The 19584-nt window shown below is 36.3% G+C and overlaps 1 protein-coding gene across 4 annotated transcripts in view; it reads left to right on the top strand.

Annotated features, from left to right (window-relative positions):
* The first annotated feature begins 244 nt into the window (after positions 1-244).
* The window catches only part of LOC128703752 (uncharacterized), a 78978-nt gene continuing 59638 nt past the window's right edge, over positions 245-19584 (top strand). For 2 of the 4 annotated variants that reach the window (XR_008409357.2, XM_053798518.2), the window contains exon 1: positions 492-647. The gene's annotated coding sequence lies outside the window, so the exon portion shown is untranslated. Of the gene's footprint in view, positions 404-491; positions 648-745; positions 802-19584 lie in introns of those variants that run through there. The other 2 variants (XM_053798521.2, XM_053798520.2) reach the window with 2 other exon arrangements.

Below are 19584 nucleotides of genomic sequence, written 5' to 3'. Positions count from 1 at the left end.
TGGCGCTGTAAGAAAGATAATATGTCTAACATAATCTACTTTTTATCTCTGTCAATACTGGATATACAGTCGAGTTTAAGCGTCAGGAAGCAACAGTTGGCAGCGGCTTGACGTGAACGATACTTACCTTAATATTTCCCTCGATTTGTTAATGTAGGCTTGACAGCGTGTAATTTCGTCTAATAATTCAAACAAAAGCTGCACTAGAAGGATGAAAGGAGATGTGATTTATGAAATAATAAAAGTAAGGAAAAATTAATGGAGCATTGTGAAACTTTGTAGAAATGAAAAGATGTGAAAAACCGAGGTTGAGACTTGCTACGAAGAAGCCACACGCGGCCATACCCCCATTGTACCACTTATTTACTCCTATAACACATTCACTACGTCTCTTCTAACAAGTGTATGTATATGACGAGCCCCTCACACAATAGATCAATAGGTAAAACCGTAAAAACTCCCAAAAATAGGCCTAAATATGGCGTGAGAAGGTAAATGTTGATGGCAACGCAGGATGGTGAGGTTGTGTGGCGTGTACCAGCTCACTCTCCCCCATCACACTTGCCCTTCATACATCTCCTCGCGTTTATCATTCACTTTCCTCATGGGATTACTCTTCGTATAGCTGGAACTACGCGTGTGGTGAGGTAGGAATGCTCTAGTGCGGCTGTTGTGTGTGTGTGGATCTAGTAAGTTGTGGTGGTTGGGGTGTTGCAAGTGGTAACTTCCATCTGGAGGTTGGTTATTGCTGCTGTGGTTCTAAAATTGGACGTGTTTGGCTTAGGTGGTGTCTCTAGTAAGGTAAGTGGCCTAGTGCTTAAGTGTGTTAGCCTTATTAACGGATAAGTGGTAAAAAACAAGTGACGAGATAGTGACGGAAGCCGACAAGTGCTAACTTCAAAAAAACTTTTCAGCGGGGTAAAAATCTTTATATTCCTACTTTTCACCCACAGTGGGGCGTTATTAATCACTAGGTAAAGTCCCACTCTAAGAACATAGTCCTATAATAAGTGTTTTCCCGGATAAAAGTGTCTGAAACAAGCGCATCACCGAGGCATTGAATGACACTCCCCCACCTGGCCGCCTCCCACACCGCCCTATATTTAAACCCGTATGAGTACACGTGGTCGCCATATTACCTAGCTTGTACATTTTAATGCAAGATATATGGTGATGTTTGTGTTATCATTGATTATTACACTGGGAAAAAACTGCCTAGTGGATACTGTTATACGTCTGGCACCCTTCAGGGGTTGTTCTTTGAAGCTTGTGAAGAGCTCTTGATCCAGTGAATTGGACCTGCTTTCCTCTTCCATGTATTGATCCTCATTACCTCCCGTTCAATAGGTGCTGTTTATCCTTACGGGTTTAGTGCATCCTCATGGAAATAATCCACGCCCGGCATCAAATCACGCCATGCCGGTGTTTTAAGTGTTAAAAGTGTCGTACCACAACATGCAACATGCAATAAGTGACCTAAATTCTAGGACAGAGCATCGTGTTCTTGACGTTCCTGAAGGCAGTAGTTATGTACCAACTCTCTGCTAACAGCCAGCAGCATGCCAGCCTCTCGCCTAAATTTAAATCCGTCAAAATTGTAACTCTAAGTGACAGGAAGCTGGGTGCGTCCATGACCTACTAACTATTACTTATTTAACTGAAAAATTACCTTGAAAAGGTCGGGGGAGGGCTCTTGTTTCAAGGAGTTGGAGCTTTTTTTTCCCTCCCTCGGATCGAACTTTATTACCTTTCATTTGCAAGACGCAAGAACCATAATGGAAATAAGTCATCTACTTTTTTGGGGTTATCCTAAGTAATTTACACACGTTAAACTGTGTATTATAATTACGTATTTGTTCCTGTGCCTAAATAAACTTATTTACCCAACGGATTTAGCGCTTTCCACTGAAAATAAACTTAAGGTGCCCCGTGGCCTGAGCTCTCGCTTTACACGGTGAGGGGTCCGGGTTCGATTTCCGGCGAAGGGGTGTAAACATCGGACGTTTCTTTACACCGATTGTCTATGTTCACCCATCAGTAAAATGAGTACCTGGGTGTTAGTCGACTGGTGTGGGTCGCATCCTGGGACAATACTGACCTAATTTGCCAGATATGATTGCATACCAAGGGGCTTTCTATATAGTAGTAGTGTCATTGATGTCAACTAGACCTGTATGCCTTGTAGATGTACTTGTAGAAATAGGTATTATTATTATTATTATTATTATTATTATTATTATTATTATTATTGAGGACCCCAGTGGAAATAAGTCACCCTTGACTTTTTTGGGGTTATCCTAGGTAATTTACACTGATAATTGTACTTGTTTGTACCTTTGGTTTCATAAACTTAATGAATATAATAACTTAATTAAGAGGTATATTCGGTTATAATGGAAAGGTGGCGGTACAGTATATTTGATTAATGCAGGTAAAGTGGAATTAAAAATTCTTAAAACAGAAGTGTAACTTGATACGCTGCTTTATATATATATATATATATATATATATATATATATATATATATATATATATATATATATATATATATATATATATATATATATATATATTATATATACGCATACATATATATATATATATATATATATATATATATACACGCATATATATATATATATATATATATATATATATATATACACGCATACATATATATATATATATACACGCATACATATATATATATATACACACATACATATATATATATACATGCATACATATATACACGCACACATATATACACGCATACATAGATACACGCATACATATATACACGCATACATATATACACGCATACATATATACACGCATACATACATGCATACATATATACACACATACATACACGCATATATACACGCATACATACAGTATATTTGATTAATGCAGGTAAAGTGGAATTAAAAATTCTTAAAACAGAAGTGTAACTTGATACGCTGCTTTATATATATATATATATATATATATATATATATATATATATATATATATACACCCATATATATATATATATATATATATATATATATATATTATATATATATATACACGCATATATATATATATATATATATATTATATATACGCATACATATATATATATATATATATATATATATATACACGCATATATATATATATATATATATATATATATATATATATATATATATATATATATATATATATATATATACACGCATACATATATATATACACGCATACATATATATATACACGCATACATATATATATACACGCATACATATATATATACACGCATACATACATATATACACACATACATACATGCATACATACATACATACATATATACACGCATACATACACGCATACATATATACATGCATACATACATATATACACGCATACATACATATATACACGCATGCATACATACACACATACATACATACACGCATACATACACACATACATACATACACGCATACATACACGCATGGAGGTACATGCATCTAAACAGGACTTTAAATTGTATATTCATTAGTTCTTTGTAGTCCTTGATGAATATTAAGTTGCATGATAGCTTAACCTAGCATATGCTTACAGTTTTTACAGTAATTGCTGACATTCCCCTATAAATATTGTGGGTTTAGCACTTATTTATGATTATAATAATCCCCACAAATATAAATTTTAATTTTATATCACATAATTATGAATTTTAAGAATGTATAATCCTATGGATTTACCAATTCCCTCAATAATAATAATAATTGTATATAATAATTTTATATAGTAATACTTCCAGATTATTTATAAGAAAAAGTGTGTCTGTAACTCCGATTATTGCTTAATTTCATATCAACAATAGGTCCATCTTAAGAATAGTGTGCAGTTATGCTGTTGAAGGACTCTTAACTAGGATTCTAACTAGGCCACAGAAAATGAGTGAATCGTGCACAATTATTGATAATCGTGTTATTGATGAAGTTTACAGAAAAATAATTTTATATTCAAATTTTAATATTTTAAATGCATAATTAAGACGTTTTTCATAATTGTCTTGCAAGATTAATTACATAAATTTTCAATTATTTCTGGCCCTGGTGGGTTTAGCGCTTAACTTTGACGAAAATATCAATTACTGAAAATATAATCAATAGTCAGAATGCTAAGCACATATTCATGACGTATATAATTATCTGTTATCTATTATTCTCATTAATTTCATTTAGTATAACTAAAATAATTCAAAGCAGATTGAATGTTGACAATCTGTATTTATAATTTCAAATCACCTATAATTGGTAATGATAATACAGTATTTAACAATCACTGCTTGTTACTATAAATATGATTATATACCACTGTAATTTATAATCTTCACTTGTATATTGTAATTATAATTTTCAGTTGTAAGTTGTAATCTGTAATAAATTATAGCTAATATTAAATCTACTTAGATAATGGTTATTAATATAACATTTCCTATAATTATATTAAGTCACTAATTACTCTGTATAATCATGATTATACATTATTTTCTACACTTACGATTCTGTGATCAAGAGTTATATGACCATTATGATTAGAGTGATATGCTGTGATTGCAATTATAAGTATAATGGTGATTATTGGTAAGTAAATTTATTTCGGGATAGATACACACGCATACAATTATCATATATGGTAAAGTGTGTGTAAATTACCTAGGATAACCCCAAAAAAAAGTCAAAGTGACTTATTTCCTTTGGGATCCTTGAGATTTCCATTGGGGTCCTTGTACAGTATATCAATTGGGGGTCCTTGTATTTCCATAGGGTAATCATATAACCATAAATATGATAATTATAAACAGCCATTCCCTTCAAGGGGCAATACTTTGATACTGGTGAAAAGCTCTTATTTTAAATAATTCAAATTAGCCTCCCCTTCCTCAGATAAGATTTGATTTTATATCATTCCCGAAGCACTGTATATTTCTGAAAAGTTTAGTGCTAGCCCATAAGGGTAATGCTGTAATATACATACACAATTTTTTTTAACACAGCCATTTCCCACAAAGGCAGGGTGTTCTGAAACAGAAGAAACTCTTCCATAATACCTCACTCATTCACTGTCTTGCCAAAGGTGCGCCGATACATCAGTTCATAAACTGCAACATACATCCACCCCTCCTTCAGAGTGCAGGCACTGTATTTCCCACCTCCACACATAGTATTACTGTACAGTAGAACCCCCGTATCCATGGGGGATAAATTTGAAGGCCCTGCTATGGCTACCATAGCAAGGCCTTCGAATAGCAGTAGCAAACCCTATATATAAGTCCTATTCATAACTATTATAGTTTAATTGATGAATTATGCACAATACGTGGAGAATTATCACTTTTTCATTAATGGGTAGCACTTCTCATAATCTTTGAAGAACTGCCAGCTTTTGTACTTTTGCACTTTGGCTATTATTTGGCAAAATTAAGAGGTATTTTTGGACCATAATAAACCGGGGATAACTGAAACTGCGGATACCGAATCAGTGGATACGGGAGTTCTACTGTATATTACTGTACATAATGTATGCTTTATTATGAAATTTGATCACAATGAAAGTCATTCTAAATGCATTTTTTTAATGTCTTGTCTCATTCTTAAGGAACATGCTGAAGGGTTGTTAGGTTCATGTGGAAAAGGTACTCATAGGGCCCAAACAAAGACGAGAATTATGAGGTAATCAGATCTGATTCGAGAAATAGGATGGTAGTTTCAATTCTTTGAATCAAGAGTCCTTCACTTGCATAAAGGCACCCTTTTCCTTTGCTTATTTTATTATGAATGTATCCAGCTTGTGAAGTCATGGGCTTATGTTCAGATTGCAATCATCACTCAGAGAAAACACTAAATGTCAGGGGCCCAAGGCTGTACAAAATTCTCAAGATGATTTAAGATTTTTTTTTTTATACTAGAATTTTGAAGGAACCAGTTATCCTACCCAACCTCTTTCAGAGCTCAACCCTAAGTTATGCTTACATCTGTGAAAATGTCGCTAAAGCCTAGATGTATAGGTATTTACTGCAAGGCAATCATGGATAGCTAATGTAAGGAGCCTTGCCCACATCACTCGTGCATTATTGAACCCAGGTACATGTACTTTAAATTGAGCTGAAGATGCTACTAAGCTATGAGCTACTACTATGAATTCTCATAGTCTGACAAATACAAGTGTACAGAGGATGAAACATTGGTTTGCTTTCTATATATATACTTATTCTAAATTTGAACTTGTGGCCCCTCTTAATTAAAACCTCTAAAATTAGTAATTTTGTTAGCTTTAATAGTAAATGCTATGGTTAGAGGCAAACTACCACTATTTACATCAATAATAAAATTATTAAAATCTCAGTCTAAAATTATTAAAATCTCAGTCTAAGGGTCATGAGCCCAAAATACAGTGGACCCCCGCATAGCGAACTTAATCCGTGCAAGAGGGCTGGTCGTTATGCGAAATGTTCGCTATGCGAATTAATTTTCCCCATAAGAAATAATGGAAATAAAATTAATCCGTGCAAGACACCCAAAAGTATGAAAAAAAATTTTTTTTACCACAAAAAAATGTTAATTTTAGTACACACAAACTGAAAAAGGCATGCACAATTACATGACACTTACTTTTATTGAAGATCTGGTGATGATTGATGGGATGGGAGGAGGGGAGAGAGAGTGTTAGTGTTTAGAAGGGGAATCCCCTTCCATTAGGACTTGAGGTAGCAAGTCCTTTTCCGGGGTTACTTCCCTTCTTCTTTTAATGCCACTAGGACCAGCTTCAGAGTCACTGGACCTCTGTCGCACAACAAATCTGTCCGTAGAGCTCTGTACCTCCCGTTCCTTTACGATTTGTCTAAAATGGGCCATAACATTGTCATTGAAATAGTCACCAGCACGGCTTGCAACAGCTGTGTCAGGGTGATTTTCATCCATAAAGGTTTGCAGTTCAACCCACTGTGCACACATTTCCTTAATTTTTGAAGTAGGCACAATGGATTCCACAACTGGCATAGGCTTCTCAGGGTTAGCCCCAAACCCTTCAAAATCTTTCTTAATTTCCATACTAATTCTCACCCTTTTTACCACAGGGTTGGCACTAGAAGCTTTCTTGGGGCCCATGGTCACTTATTTTCCAGAAACAGCACCGAAAACACTGTAATAATACGAAATATTCCGAGTGTATGCTTGAATGTTACCGCGGAGGCTGGCTGGTAAACAATGGACGTGTCTCGGAAGGTCGCTGAGCGGGTTTTTGTCCACTATGCGGGGCAAAATTTTGGCGAACAAAGCGTTCGCTATGCGGATTGTTCGCTATGCAAGGCGTTCGCTATGCGGGGGTCCACTGTATTATCCATATGTGATATTTTACATTAGTGGAGAAAAACTGTACAAATTAGCAATATATTTTCAAACAATTCCATGTATATATAAATAACTATTAGGTAAGGTAATTTACCAGTACTCTGACACACACAATTTGGATGAAGGGCTTGCCATTAATCATGATATGTGTGAAGACTTTTAGAATATGTATTAAGAGCGTGAAGCCATCAGTGAAACACAAAGGTCAAGATAATTGAGAGGCTGCATACAAACTGGTCCCAGAGCTGAGGGACGTAAGACAAAATGCAACAGGAGCCAGTTTTCACTTTATATAAGGGGTTCCCAACCTGGGGTGCGAGATGGCATTTAAAAGCATATGTTTTTAATTCAATTTGTTTACCCACAATACTGTTTTTGATTCAATATGTGATTCAAAAATTAGAAATTTAACTTAATCTTCAAATGTGATATTACTTTTGTAGGGGATGCAACATTTCCTAGGGGTGCAGGGCATAGAGAAGGTTGGGAACCCCTGCTTTATATACTGATGGGGCGTAGGGCCATGGGTTCTATAGTCATGACACACTCATGGGCCAACCTATTGGAAAAAAGACTAGACTGCATTGAAGTCCTGAATTTTTAAGACATTTCACCCAACAATGAGCCTTTTCAAGTACATGAAAAAGCCCAGTGTTGGACGAACTCTACCAGTCCATTTTTTGCTAAATGTTGGCAGCTGATTAAGTATATTAGTGCAGTAAAATGAGGACAGAACAAGGTAGTGATAATGACACAGGAAGGGTCACCGCCAGATGCATACAGCCTGTCCTCGCTTAACGACGGAGTTCCGTATCTAAGACCACGTTGTTAAATGAATTCCTCGCTAAGTGAGGTGCATACTATAATGGTAGTGAGTGTGTGAACCATTTTTTATGTTTTAATGTCACCTTTGCACCATTTATAACATTTCTGGTATATTTTTAAATGTTTATACAGTAGTGTACTGTATATTGAAATGAACAGAATAGAGGAAATCGGCACTAATATACATTATTTAGGTATGAATACTGGTCAGAGAACCCGTTGAAAGTCTGAGGCATCAGTAAACGAGTACATTGCTAAGTGAGGAGAGGCTGTATTATATTAATGAGGAAGTGCCAATTCCGTAAGGGTTATACAACACTTGGGCTGGGGAGATAGTTTTTTTAGTGGGTTTGGGCATGAGGTGGGCCTGCCCAGTATGGGCCACTGGGCCTGCTACAGTGTTACTCTTTGCTTATGTTCTTATGTACAGTATTTTAGTAAAATCCAAGTGGAGGGTAGTTTCTCGATTCAAGAGCCTTTTGCCTGCATCGAGGCACCCTTCTTGCAGGGGTTCAAGGGATCATCTACAGCCTGAGTTCTCTTCACACAGTTCAGTAAGGACACAAGTCTTCATAGTATCTTATCTAGAATCAAACCATTCAAGTGGGTGCCTTCAAGTTGGTGAAAAGCTCTTACTTTCAGGAATTGGAGCAGTTTTTGCTGGGATCAAACTGATTACCTTTCACTCCCCAGGCACTGTATGACCCTCAAGGATTAGTTTGTCCCAATAATATAATAATAATTAAATTTAGAAGGCACAACTGCAGGTAGTATTGTTTGGAGATAACTAGTATCACGCTGCAACACTTGAGTGTAATATGACCTGAACACCAACTGATAATAAAGCTGTTTATCGTCCTGCAGGGTCTGCCACGTGGCTTCTGATAACTTGAAGTGTGAAAACTTTTTATCTGAGCCCTTCAAGGTTAGTTAGTTTAATATGTTTATTATGCACCCCATACCCATCCTGTGGGCGGTAGTCAAAAGATTACAGAGGTACATAATTGGTCCAGGGACTGGGCCTCAAAGTTTTGATAGCTGAGCAAGTTACAGAGGTAATGAATTCACAATTTACAAAGGTAATGAACTCACAATTTACAAAGGTAATGAACTCCAGGTAGGTCTAGTCACAATCATGACAAGTTACAAAGGTATTTACAGATTACAGAGGTACACAATGGGTCCAGGGACCGGGCTCCAAAGTTTTGATGGCTGAACTAGGTACAAGGTAATGAACTCGCAAGTTACAAAGGTAATGAATACTGTAAGAATGGTTACTTACGTTTATACATGGCTGCAATCATGAACAAATTTTAGAGTAATGAGCAATTCACACTTCAAGGGAAAGTGCCTTTTTCATGGGGGGCTCTGAGTCTGGGAATTAGAAATCCCCCTCTTGATCAATCTTGTTTCCTATCCTTCTATTGGTATTTATTACCTCTGCTGATTTGACTCCTCCCCAGATTATGATAACTATCAGCACAGCACCAGGAAAAATACTGCTACACTCATTCCTATTTACACAGGAAAAATTGTAGTGCATATCCTAGCTTGTGTTGCAGCCTGTCTTTCTCTTCATACTTGTCAGTGATACGTTGTTTCATCTATGGAAAACTTGTTGGTCTAGAGTCAAAACTAGACCTGTGGGTTAGAAAAATTTTGAGGCTGCATCCCTTTAGTTTGAAGTATTATTTTGCACATTTTGTTAGAATCGCTTGTACATACGTATGTATTTTTTTAACATGTTGGCCGTTTCCCACCGACGCAAACCGGCCATACCCAAAAAGAAAAACAAAAGTTTCTCTTTTTTACTTTAGTAATGTATACAGAAGGGTTTACTAGCCCCTTGCTCCTGGCGTTTTAGTCACCTCTTATGACACGCATGGCTTATGGAGGAAGAATTCTGTTCCACTTCCCCATGGAGATAACAGGAAATAAACAAGAACAAGAACTAGTAAGAAAATAGAAGAAAACCCAGAGGGGTGTGTGTGTGTGTGTGTATATATATATATGCTTGTACATCCAAGTGTAGGGTGATGTAAGTGCAAGTAGAAGTAGCAAGACATACCTGAAATCTTGCATGTTTATGAGACAGAAAAAATGCACCAGCAATCTTACAATCATGTAAAACAATTATAGGCTTTTGTTTTACACTTGCTTGGCAGGACGGTAGTACACCCCTGGGTAATTGCTGTTTACCAACTGCTATCTGTGTATATATATACTAAATATATATATATATATATATATATATATATATATATATATATATATATATATATATATATATATATATATATATATATATATATATATATAAATTATATTATATATTATATGTACACCTACCATCCGACTTACGACCGAGTTCGGTTCCGAGAAACCAGTCGTAAGTCGAAATGGACACAAGTCAACCTTTACTACTGAATATCAACATATCATTTTTGTAATGACTATTTTATTGTTTTATTTTGGTATTTCATGTTTTACTTTACTTTTTATGCTGTTAGTACTGTATTTTATACTGTAAGGTTTAGGATAAACAGTGTACAACACAAACACTTGTTTATTTCCCAGAAATTTGGCATAAAAAACACGGTCGTAAGTAGAGTCGTCGTATGTCGAGCAGGTCGTAAGTCGGATGGTAAGTGTATATTATTGTGACCACGAATGAGTGGTATTGAATCAATAACACTGTGACTAGCCATGGTCACAGTAATATAAATACTGCTTGTGGAGGTTAGTACACCAAACAGGGATTAGAATGAAATTAGCTCGGAGGCACTCGCACCACATGTCCTTGAATCGAGGTAAAATGCCTAACTCTGCTGGGCGCTTGATTCTTGTAGGATTGTGTGGTCCAGTGGGTTATAGCGTCATGAGGCAGGCCAAAGCAGCATGGGTTCGACTCCTTGACCAGTTGCGGTGTTAGTATTGATCAATACAATGATCAAAACAATGGGTACAATTGTTTTGCATATACAGTCTCTTCTCATTTAGCAACGTACTCGTTTACTGACGACTCAGACTTACGATGGGCTCTCTTACCACTATTCATACCTAAATAAGGTCTATTAGAGCAGATTTCCTCTTATTCTGTTTATTACAATATACAGTACATTACTGTACAAGCATTTAAGAATATACCAGAAATGTTATAAATGGTGCAAAGGTGACTTTAAAATATCAAAGATGGTTGATACAAACCCACTACCATTACAATATGCTCCTCACTTAGCATTGAATTCATTTACCAACACAGCCTTAGGAAAGAAACTCAGTCGTTAAGTGAGGAGAGGCTGTATATATATACAATTTAAATATACAGTGGACCCTCAACATTCAATACTAATCCGTTCCTGAGGGCTATCGAATGTCGAAAATATCGAAAGTCGAATTAATTTTCCCCATAAGAAATAATGGAAATCAAATTAATCCGTGAAAGACACCCAAAAGTATGAAAAATTTTTTTTACCACATGAAATATTAAGTTTAATGCAATAGAATAATTACAATAACAACAATAACAATAGATTAATAATAGAATAAATGACACTTACCTTTAATGAAGATCTGGTGATGATTGATGGGATGGGAGGAGGGGAGAGTGTGGATGGTGTTAGTGTTTAGAAGGGGAATCCCCTTCCATTAGGACTTGAACTGGCAGCCTCACCATGCCTTACCACACTGTGTATGCCACTACGATTCTTAAATCTTTCAAACCAACCTTTGCTGGCCTTAACTTCACTCACATCATTAGTTGCAGGCAATTTCTTTACCAAATCATCATGCACTCCGACACGCACTCCACTTTCGTACTTTGCAATTATCTCTTTCTTCATTTCAATAGTCATTAGCACCTTTTTTCTCGAAGGGTTGGCACTAGAAGCTTTCTTGGGGCCCATGGTTACTTATTTTGCAGAAACAAGCACCAAAAACATTGATAATATGGATAATACGGAATGTACCGAATGTATCCTTAGATGCGCGCACACTGGCTGGCTTGTAAACACTGGCACCCACGGGGCAGTTCAGGCCACAAGTGGACATGTCTCGTGCGAATCGTATCGAATGTCTGGTTTTCCATTGAATGTCGAGGCAAAATTTTTGCGTTAAAATGCATCGAATGTCGATGCCATTGAATGTCGGGGGTCCACTGTATATATATATATACAGTGGACCCCCGCATAACGATTACCTCCAAATGCGACCAATTATGTAAGTGTAATTATGTAAGTGCGTTTGTACGTGTATGTTTGGGGGTCTGAAATGGACTAATCTACTTCACAATATTCCTTATGAGAACAAATTCGGTCAGTACTGGCACCTGAACATACTTCTGGAGTGAAAAAATATCGTTAACCGGGGGTCCACTGTATATATATATATATATATATTTATATATATATATATATATATATATAAACAGCTATTGGAGGATAGATGGGCTAATGAGAGCATAGGCAATGGGGTCGAAGAGGTATGGGGTAGGTTTAAAAATGTAGTGTTAGAGTGTTCAGCAGAAGTTTGTGGTTACAGGAAAGTGGGTGCAGGAGGGAAGAGGAGCGATTGGTGGAATGATGATGTAAAGAGAGTAGTAAGGGAGAAAAAGTTAGCATATGAGAAGTTTTTACAAAGTAGAAGTGATGCAAGGAGGGAAGAGTATATGGAGAAAAAGAGAGAAGTTAAGAGAGTGGTGAAGCAATGTAAAAAGAGAGCAAATGAGAGAGTGGGTGAGATGTTATCAACAAATTTTGTTGAAAATAAGAAAAAGTTTTGGAGTGAGATTAACAAGTTAAGAAAGCCTAGAGAACAAATGGATTTGTCAGTTAAAAATCGGAGACTAGAGTTATTAAATGGAGAGCTAGAGGTATTGGGAAGATGGAAGGAATATTTTGAGGAATTGTTAAATGTTGAAGAAGATAGGGAAGCTGTGATTTCGTGTATAGGGCAAGGAGGAATAACATCTTGTAGGAGTGAGGAAGAGCCAGTTGTGAGTGTGGGGGAAGTTCGTGAGGCAGTAGGTAAAATGAAAGGGGGTAAGGCAGCCGGGATTGATGGGATAAAGATAGAAATGTTAAAAGCAGGTGGGGATATAGTTTTGGAGTGGTTGGTGCAATTATTTAATAAATGTATGGAAGAGGGTAAGGTACCTAGGGATTGGCAGAGAGCATGCATAGTTCCTTTGTATAAAGGCAAAGGGGATAAAAGAGAGTGCAAAAATTATAGGGGGATAAGTCTGTTGAGTGTACCTGGTAAAGTGTATGGTAGAGTTATAATTGAAAGAATTAAGAGTAAGACGGAGAATAGGATAGCAGATGAACAAGGAGGCTTTAGGAAAGGTAGGGGGTGTGTGGACCAGGTGTTTACAGTGAAACATATAAGTGAACAGTATTTAGATAAGGCTAAAGAGGTCTTTGTGGCATTTATGGATTTGGAAAAGGCGTATGACAGGGTGGATAGGGGGGCAATGTGGCAGATGTTGCAAGTGTATGGTGTAGGAGGTAGGTTACTGAAAGCAGTGAAGAGTTTTTACGAGGATAGTGAGGCTCAAGTTAGAGTATGTAGGAAAGAGGGAAATTATTTCCCAGTAAAAGTAGGCCTTAGACAAGGATGTGTGATGTCACCGTGGTTGTTTAATATATTTATAGATGGGGTTGTAAGAGAAGTAAATGCGAGGGTCTTGGCAAGAGGCGTGGAGTTAAAAGATAAAGAATCACACACAAAGTGGGAGTTGTCACAGCTGCTCTTTGCTGATGACACTGTGCTCTTGGGAGATTCTGAAGAGAAGTTGCAGAGATTGGTGGATGAATTTGGTAGGGTGTGCAAAAGAAGAAAATTAAAGGTGAATACAGGAAAGAGTAAGGTTATGAGGATAACAAAAAGATTAGGTGATGAAAGATTGAATATCAGATTGGAGGGAGAGAGTATGGAGGAGGTGAACGTATTCAGATATTTGGGAGTGGACGTGTCAGCGGATGTGTCTATGAAAGATGAGGTGAATCATAGAATTGATGAGGGAAAAAGAGTGAGTGGTGCACTTAGGAGTCTGTGGAGACAAAGAACTTTGTCCTTGGAGGCAAAGAGGGGAATGTATGAGAGTATAGTTTTACCAACGCTCTTATATGGGTGTGAAGCGTGGGTGATGAATGTTGCAGCGAGGAGAAGGCTGGAGGCAGTGGAGATGTCATGTCTGAGGGCAATGTGTGGTGTGAATATAATGCAGAGAATTCGTAGTTTGGAAGTTAGGAGGAGGTGCGGGATTACCAAAACTGTTGTCCAGAGGGCTGAGGAAGGGTTGTTGAGGTGGTTCGGACATGTAGAGAGAATGGAGCGAAACAGAATGACTTCAAGAGTATATCAGTCTGTAGTGGAAGGAAGGCGGGGTAGGGGTCGGCCTAGGAAGGGTTGGAGGGAGGGGGTAAAGGAGGTTTTGTGTGCGAGGGGCTTGGACTTCCAGCAGGCATGCGTGAGCGTGTTTGATAGGAGTGAATGGAGACAAATGGTTTTTAATACTTGACGTGCTGTTGGAGTGTGAGCAAAGTAACATTTATGAAGGGATTCAGGGAAACCGGCAGGCCGGACTTGAGTCCTGGAGATGGGAAGTACAGTGCCTGCACTCTGAAGGAGGGGTGTTAATGTTGCAGTTTAAAAACTGTAGTGTAAAGCACCCTTCTGGCAAGACAGTGATGGAGTGAATGATGGTGAAAGTTTTTCTTTTTCGGGCCACCCTGCCTTGGTGGGAATCGGCCAGTGTGATAATAAAAAAAAAAAAAAATATATATATATATATATATATATATATATATATATTTATTTTATTTATTTATTTATAATTTTAGCACACTTACAGAGGTACAAAAAAATACAGAAGAGCAGCATGCCAAAGCCACTTATACTATGCATAGCATTACGGGCTGGCTTAAAATTAACTTAAGATTAACTAAGCAATGATGAAATCAGTGAAAAACATTAATGTAAACTGATTACTATAAAGCTCAAGTGAGTATTACAAAGACAGGTCATATGGTTGCATGCATTGTTGTAAATTCAGTAGAATGGAGTATTCTGTTAGGTAGTGTATTTAAAAAATAATAAAGTTAGATTGGGTTTTAGGTTTAACATTTATGTGATATAATTGTGAGAAACATTTAAGATATACAATTTATAAGGTTCAGTTATTCAGTATTTATTTGGTTTTGGGTGAGTAAGTGATCTTTGAGAAGAGACTTGAATTTATAAACAGGTAGTGTTTCTTTTATATTTACTGATATTTGCTGATTTTGCTAATTTTATTTCGCTATTTCGTGATATCTTTTTTGTTCCCAGAATTTCTGATAGGGTTTTCCAGGTCTTTTTTATATCACCTCGTAAGTTGGATAATCTGTTCTCATAATACAATTTTTTTGCCCTTCTTATCAGGCTGGTTAGGATTGACGAGTAACGTTTTGTTTGGTCTCTGGTTATGTGACCCATTCTGTACTGTTTTTCATATTGGTGTTTTGTATTTATGGATTTGAGAATGCTGGGTGTTAGCCAGGGACTGTTCAGTCTCTTAGCTGTCATCTGCTTAGTTTTTTTAGGGCAGTGCTTGTTATAGAGGTATTGAGTCTTTTTTAGAAAATTATTAATACATTCGTCAATATCTGTATTGATTTCTAGCTCAGTGTGCCAGTCAATGTTTGCTACTGCTGTTGTGAAGTTATTAATGGCTGCCTCATTGTGAAGTCTGAAGGTGACTTTAGTAGTGTCTTGGGGTAATTTACCAAGAGTTGTTATGAGGAAAGTAGGGTAGTGGTCTGTGGTATTATCTGTAATTATGCCTGATTTTAAAGGGGATATGGTGTTGGTCCAGATGTGGTCAAGTAGGGAAACACTAGTCTCTGTAACTCTTGTAGGTTTTGTTACTGTTGGTAGCAACATACAGTTACTCATTGTGTTTGTGAATTCAGTAACGTGTGGGTCCTGGTCTTGCAGGAGATTTATATTGAAGTCACCTGAGAGTAGTAAGTGATCTTTGTTCATGCGTGCATCAGTTATCATACTTCCTAGGTTTTGACTAAATTGGCTAATGTTTGACTGTGGAACTCTGTAGATGTTTATCAATGTGAGAGGTTTTTGTAGGTATTTGGATTTGAATTTGGCTATTATATATTCCCCATGTTCATCTCTTGTGCAAGTATTAGTGATACATTCTAGTTGGTCTGAGTAGTATATGGCTGTGCCACCCCCTTGTTGGTCTGGCCTACAGTTGTGTATGGCTGTGTAACCAGGAATGGCATAGACATCTGTACTATCAGGCTTTAGCCAGGTTTCAGTTAGTGTAATGATGGACATATTGGCATGTAAGGAATTTAGTAATGCTATGAGGTCATCGTAATGCTTGCTTAAAGATCTGATATTGTAGTTAAAGACAGTTATGTTGTTGTTGGCACTGAGAAGTGCCTTTGATTGTTCTGCAGTGTAGTAATTACAGTAACTGTTTGATTCATTTAAGTCATTAAATAAGAGGTTGGTATCTGGATCAATGCTTGTAATCATAAGATTTGTAGAGAATCTATAGTTAGAATTAAGTATAAAACAAAGTAAATAGTCTTAAGCTAAAAAATAGCACCTGAATTATTTAACAAATGTAAAATAATGAGCTAAGGTAGTTTTTTTTTTTTTTTTTTTTTTTTTTTTTTTTTTTTTTTTTTTTTTTTTTTTTTTTTTTTGTTTTAGCTAAAATAAAGGAGACAATATAAAAGGGACTAGTACAAATAAAGTGATGATCAAATAATGGAGCTTGGGAATATGATAGTAGGTAGTACTATAAGATAAATGAGCTTTGGAATATAATGGCAAAATTGTGAACTTGTTCTACTTTAGCACCTGAGAATAGCACCTTGATTATTTTAACAATTGTAAATGTATAAGCTAGGGTAGTTATATAAAGCTAAAATAAAGGAGAAAATATATAAGGGACTAAAATTAAGTAATGGTAAACAAAGTTAAATGGACAGATGGTCACTATGAAATAATATTGGTTTAGGAGTAAGATCTGATTTGTAATATTAGATAAATTGAGCAGTTTATTGCACAATAAAAGTAAAAAAAATGAGGTAGTTGGTACTAGCTAGCAAAAGATAGTTTTGGTACTTGCAAAAAAAGTAATTGGAATATACACTAATTGCATACACAATGTAAAGTGACTAAAAAAAACAAGTAGTGATAAACAAAATTAAATGGACAGGTAAGAAAAAATGAATATTATTAATTTGGAGTAAGATTTGACTTTTAATTTAAAATTATGAGCAATTAATAGCAGTAAGAAAGTTATAGAGTATTGGAGGTAGTTGGCATTAGCTAGTGATGAAAAATTATAAAAATAATAATGTACAATATAATAGTAACGTACACTATATGCACCACACGTATATATGTATTAAGGGCACTTATCTAATCTGTTACAGAAATGTCAGCTTTTCTAAGGAAGGTAGAGAAATCATGTTCGTTTGAGATGGTATATTGTTGTCCTGTTGATGTTTTCCTTACTAGTATTTTCCCATCTCGCGTGAAACACTGATGTATTTTGTTTTCCTGTTTAAGTTTTCTCAGCCTGAACAGAAGGTTTTGACGTTTTTTTGTTAGACACTCATTTATGTACACTCCATTTTTCATTGTAATTGCTGATTTAATTAGGTCCTTTCTTTTATCGTATGAATGAAGTCGGATCATTATACTGTGTTTACTTCCTGGTTTTCCTAACAAACGTGTTTCTTTGATTTCATTGTTTTGCACGATGACTTGTACGTGGTTCTGTATTATCCTGATAGCAGTTTCTTTGCACTGTGCTTGTGTTATGTCACTAGGAATGTGTGGACTGTTTATTATTACTGCATCAGACAACTTATCTTGTTCAGTTTTGTCGTCTTGGAAATCAAGGTATTCATTTAGTCGAGTGTGCATGTTCTGATTCCAGTCCTTGATTGCTTCTTCAACCTTCATATTTATTGTTGTTATTTGCTCAGTGTGACTGGCTATAGCTGCTTTTAGAGTATTTTCTGTGTCAACACTTCCCGATGTAATCTTCTCTTCAAGGTTTTGGATCTTATTCTCGAGGTTGGTTATCTTGGAATCTCGTCGCTCGAGTGCTGCTTTGATATCTTTGATTTCATTTTCTAGAGCAACGATGTAGTCCTTGATATTGTCAAGAATAATCGTACCTGAGTTATCATGGATGAATCCTTTGAAGGGAGTGGAGTTGGAGGGGGAGTCAGCCATGTTTGTTGTTGTTGTTGTTGTTCCCTGGATGGCGTCGGTGAGAGGGGTTGATGATACACTGGCGTCCTGCTGGGTAGACAAGTTGAGTTCTAGGGTCCTTGCTGTTATTCTTTTATTACTGGTGTTGTGTCTTCTGCGATATCCTTTCATAGTATCACTGAAGTAGATACTGTGTAGCAATGGAGGAGAAGGCTTGTTTTCTCGGAGCTTGGGTTAAGTGGTTGTCTGGCAGCGGAGGCAGTGTTTGGGTTAGCAGGGCTGTCTTCCTTAGATCTTCTAATTTTGTCAAGATTTGGGTTACATTCTTAGTATTCTTGGGTCATGTTGTGGTCTACGTGGGTTCATGTAGTTGAACTTTCACTTAGGCCATCACAAGTTTTGATGGGCGATGTTTTTTTTTTGAGAAAGAAGAGCTGGTAGGATACCGTTGCTGCCGCTGCCGCTGCCTAATGTATAATATGCAATAATATGCATATGTATATGTATATGCATATGCATATGTATATGTATATGCATATGTATATGCATATGTATAATATGCAATAAGATCACAGTAAACAGGTGATTTCAAAATATGCAAAACAACCACTCTGAAAGAATAGAGAAATTCCAAGCGCTTTCATGACTACTCACATTATCAAGGAACTATGAAAGTGAAGCATCCAAGGAAGCTATATAAGGGGTCCGGCCAGCACCTCACTATCAGATCCCACAACGGTTAGACACGTGACGCGCGGCGAGCCAACTTGGATAGGTCCTTTGCACAACTCACCCCCAAGCTATTCTACCCAAGAAAATTTAAAAATTATTTGTCCAGTGTATTATTAAATTCTTCCCAAATTCTATTAATTATAAATGGATCTAATTTATATAAACCAAAGGAAATATTCATATTATTGTCAAAACTGCTTTTTATGAAACAAGATTCAATTATATTCCTGTCGACCATGGACTTGCTAGATACTATCTCAACTTTTTGAAAATCAATTGGATGGTTAAAATCTCTTACATGAATAAATAGAGCATTGGAATCTTGTCCAGTTCTAATGCTATATTTATGTTGTTTTAATCTTAGTTCGAG

This window comes from Cherax quadricarinatus, chromosome 87 (genome assembly GCF_038502225.1).
Source record: "Cherax quadricarinatus isolate ZL_2023a chromosome 87, ASM3850222v1, whole genome shotgun sequence".
Lineage (NCBI taxonomy): Eukaryota > Metazoa > Arthropoda > Malacostraca > Decapoda > Parastacidae > Cherax > Cherax quadricarinatus.
This window is presented reverse-complemented; position numbering and strand designations above follow the sequence as displayed.